At 40.5% G+C, this 5,000-nt stretch overlaps 1 protein-coding gene across 1 annotated transcript in view; it reads right to left on the reverse strand.

Moving 5' to 3' along the window:
* ZC3H13 (zinc finger CCCH-type containing 13) overlaps positions 1–5,000 on the reverse strand; it is a gene marked incomplete in the record, with an annotated part of 366,958 nt that overhangs the window by 290,646 nt on the left and 71,312 nt on the right.

Here is a 5,000-nt window from a genome sequence, read left to right on the forward strand (position 1 = left end):
CCCCTTCATCACTCGTTAGAACGTGCCAGTTTTTTTCCAGTATCTTTCTCAGGGTTTTCCAGTGACAATTATAGTCCGCTATTAGTCTGATTGGACCCTGTTTAGCTTTTTGCTTGGGTACAAGAAGTTGCTCTCGGTTCGAATTAGCTGCTTCATTTACAGCTCTGTTGACAACTCTTTTAGAGTACCCCCTATTTAGAAAACGTTGGTGCATCTCTTTGGCATGCTCATAGTATTTTGTTTTAGTGGAGCAGTTACGACGTAGTCTAAGGAACTGCCCCTTAGGTATCCCCTTCTTAAGATGGTCAGGATGATGGCTTGTCGCAAGAAGCAAACTATTAGTTGCAGTAGTTTTGCGAAAATTCTCAGTCACAATAGAGCCCTGATTGAGGATAATCTTAATATCCAGAAAGGATATTTCCTCCTTACTGCTTTGCAGTGTGAGATAGATATTTTTGTCATTTTTATTCAGAGTTTCTACAAAAGCAGAAAGACTTGTTTCTGAGCCCTCCCATATGAGGAAAATGTCATCCACATATCGAAGCCATATGTGGATGTTCTCCTCAAAGAGAGGGCTCTGGTATACATCTTCCATCTCCCAAGCTCCCAAGTGGAGGCAAGCATATGTGGGGGCACATGTTGCCCCCATAGCTGTCCCCTGCTGTTGAACATACACTTTGTTGTCAAAAAGAAACACATTTGTCAAAATGAACTCCAACAGTTCCATGACAAAATCAGTGTGCTGTTGTGTTTGTGTGCCTCTCATTGCTAGAAAGTGATGGCATGCCTTCAAACCAACATTGTGTGGGATGGACGAATATAGTCCTTCCACATCTAAACAGGCCATGATAGCACCTGGAGGGACTGACAGGTTATCAATTTTTCTTAAGAAGTCTGCCGTGTCCAGGATGTAAGATGGTAGTGTACTCAAAAATGGCCTAAGAAAGTAATCTACGTAATTGCCTAAATTTTCAGTTAGGCTGCCAATGCCGGCAATTATTGGACGGCCAGGCGGATGGTTAGCATTCTTATGTATTTTAGGAATACAATAGAAGACAGGTGTTATTGGATGCTCAGGGTAAAGATATTTCTGTTCATGAGTAGTGATCAAGCCATCATTCTTTGCTCTTTTCAATATATTAAAAAGTTTAAATTGTAGGGAAGATGTTGGATTAAATGTCAATGCTTTGTAATGCTTCTTATTCAGAAGTTGACGTTTTGCCTCTAGGACATACATATTCTCATCCCACAGGACTAGGTTTCCACCTTTGTCCGCGGGCTTGATTAGAAACCCTTTTGCCGTGATGAGATCGGTGAGTGCTTTGCGTTCAGGTTTTGTTAAGTTATCATCAACAATTCCTGTAAAAGACAATCGATTCACCTCTTTCTCAACTTGTCTTACGAAAATATTGACAGCTGGCACCATTGATAGTTGCGGCATATATTTTGATTTTGCTTTAAAGTTAGAGGTGGTTTTGTTGTAATGAGGAAGATCCTTAATCTGGGTAGAAGCATATTGGCTTCCTTCATTTTCTTCTAATAGGCTTTGTAAGTTTTCTAAAGTGGACTTATCCTCCAAGGTAATTTATTATCTGGAGGCCTTCTTCGGCTGTTTTTAGTATCCCCTGCGTCCCCGGAATCGCTGGGGTCTGCCCCTCACAAAATTCCCCCGATTTTGTTGTTGCCTCCGTTGTCTGGAGGGATATCTCCTCTCTCGTGAGTCTGAATTTTTCCCTCCTCCACCTTCTAAAAACAGCCGAAGAAGGCCTCCAGATAATAAATTTATCTTCTTTTAAGTTAAACCTCGCTCATATAGAGGTACTTAAAAAAGGTCTTTCTTTCTGCCCCTCGAATAACCTTGATAAGTTCAATTTTATAAAAGACCTCCACCTGTTTGCCCGAAAAATTGTGTTGTCACAATTAATGAAGGGCAAAAGTAAACACCTAGTGGACGATGTCGCCATTACCTTGGAGGATAAGTCCACTTTAGAAAACTTACAAAGCCTATTAGAAGAAAATGAAGGAAGCCAATATGCTTCTACCCAGATTAAGGATCTTCCTCATTACAACAAAACCACCTCTAACTTTAAAGCAAAATCAAAATATATGCCGCAACTATCAATGGTGCCAGCTGTCAATATTTTCGTAAGACAAGTTGAGAAAGAGGTGAATCGATTGTCTTTTACAGGAATTGTTGATGATAACTTAACAAAACCTGAACGCAAAGCACTCACCGATCTCATCACGGCAAAAGGGTTTCTAATCAAGCCCGCGGACAAAGGTGGAAACCTAGTCCTGTGGGATGAGAATATGTATGTCCTAGAGGCAAAACGTCAACTTCTGAATAAGAAGCATTACAAAGCATTGACATTTAATCCAACATCTTCCCTACAATTTAAACTTTTTAATATATTGAAAAGAGCAAAGAATGATGGCTTGATCACTACTCATGAACAGAAATATCTTTACCCTGAGCATCCAATAACACCTGTCTTCTATTGTATTCCTAAAATACATAAGAATGCTAACCATCCGCCTGGCCGTCCAATAATTGCCGGCATTGGCAGCCTAACTGAAAATTTAGGCAATTACGTAGATTACTTTCTTAGGCCATTTTTGAGTACACTACCATCTTACATCCTGGACACGGCAGACTTCTTAAGAAAAATTGATAACCTGTCAGTCCCTCCAGGTGCTATCATGGCCTGTTTAGATGTGGAAGGACTATATTCGTCCATCCCACACAATGTTGGTTTGAAGGCATGCCATCACTTTCTAGCAATGAGAGGCACACAAACACAACAGCACACTGATTTTGTCATGGAACTGTTGGAGTTCATTTTGACAAATGTGTTTCTTTTTGACAACAAAGTGTATGTTCAACAGCAGGGGACAGCTATGGGGGCAACATGTGCCCCCACATATGCTTGCCTCCACTTGGGAGCTTGGGAGATGGAAGATGTATACCAGAGCCCTCTCTTTGAGGAGAACATCCACATATGGCTTCGATATGTGGATGACATTTTCCTCATATGGGAGGGCTCAGAAACAAGTCTTTCTGCTTTTGTAGAAACTCTGAATAAAAATGACAAAAATATCTATCTCACACTGCAAAGCAGTAAGGAGGAAATATCCTTTCTGGATATTAAGATTATCCTCAATCAGGGCTCTATTGTGACTGAGAATTTTCGCAAAACTACTGCAACTAATAGTTTGCTTCTTGCGACAAGCCATCATCCTGACCATCTTAAGAAGGGGATACCTAAGGGGCAGTTCCTTAGACTACGTCGTAACTGCTCCACTAAAACAAAATACTATGAGCATGCCAAAGAGATGCACCAACGTTTTCTAAATAGGGGGTACTCTAAAAGAGTTGTCAACAGAGCTGTAAATGAAGCAGCTAATTCGAACCGAGAGCAACTTCTTGTACCCAAGCAAAAAGCTAAACAGGGTCCAATCAGACTAATAGCGGACTATAATTGTCACTGGAAAACCCTGAGAAAGATACTGGAAAAAAACTGGCACGTTCTAACGAGTGATGAAGGGGTATCTAGAGAAGTAGGAGATCACCCCACAATCACTGCCAGAAGAGCACCCAATTTGAGAGACAAATTCGTGAGAAGTCAATATACGTCACTCAAAAAACAAACAGATTGGCTTACCACACATAGGTCCACTGGAAACCATCCCTGTGGAAGATGTGTGGCGTGCAAATACATGGTAAAAACTAAAGTGTTTTCAACCCACACAGGCAAAATATACAAATTAAAATACCACATTACATGCAGTACTGAAGGGGTTATTTACCTCCTCTCCTGTAGTTGCCCACGTTTTTACGTGGGTAAAACCAGGAGAGCCATAAAGGACAGGATAACTGAACATAGGGATGACATTAAATATAAAAATCCCAAGAGTAATGTGGCTAAACACTTTGAAGAAATTCATGCCTGCAATCCTGACTCCCTCTCATTCATTGGTATTGACAGAGGTATTACCAATAATAGAGGGGGTGACAACGACAAAGTCCTCCTCCAGAAGGAATGTAGGTGGATCACGATCCTACAAACCCAGATACCCAATGGGTTGAATGATAGGATAGACATGGCCTGCTTTTTGTAAGGCATGGATGTCATCTTAACCCCATTCTCGTTTTCAGACATCCGTTTACCATACAGTGATATAATAAATTACTCAATTGAGTACTAATTTCATATTAGTCTTACACTGCTGCAATATAATACATTTTTTCAATTGAGTATTTTGAATTTAGGGCCCTTATTGGCGTAGACTTTATTTGGTAATTTTCCTATATTTACCTTGTAATATGCATGACCAAATCATGACTTATTTTGTACATATTTCTTTATAATTTTCCACTTAGGTTATAACCCAGGCTTGCTATGTTTTCAATATTACCAATATCAGAATCTGGATATTATATAGTGAGTCCGCTTGTTTTTAATTATCCTGTTTAGCACTATGGAGCTCTATAGCTTTTCAATAGGGGCGTGTATTTTCCTAAGCTTAAAAGGGAGAGGAGATGCTCCCTACGTCATTACGCCCTGACGAAGCCCGACACACCCAGCGGGTGAAACGCGCGTCGGCATTGGACAAGCCGACACGGAACATGTGGTTTGTGTGAACGCCACTGAACACAGAAGCTTTGCAAACTAACGCTCACGAAGGATCTCCTGTAAGATGGTTTTGGGGATCCACAAAGGACTATTTACTATCTACTAGTCCTAGGACTGTGCAGGAAACAGGTCGTATGCTATTATAATTCTTGCCTGATAAATTGGCACATCCATATATGATCTGGATATCGCTACCCGGTTGCAAGGGTAAAACTACAAGTCTCTAAATAACACCATCACTATGCAAAACTACCATGCAGTCTTCTATCTTGCACTTATGCTTACCATCTCTATCATGAACTTTTCATCCTCATGTATTTAAGACTGCTTGCACGGGACTGTCTAGCAACTAACAGAAATATATGC

Source organism: Bombina bombina, chromosome 3, assembly GCF_027579735.1.
Source record: "Bombina bombina isolate aBomBom1 chromosome 3, aBomBom1.pri, whole genome shotgun sequence".
In the NCBI taxonomy this organism is placed as follows: Eukaryota; Metazoa; Chordata; class Amphibia; order Anura; family Bombinatoridae; genus Bombina; species Bombina bombina.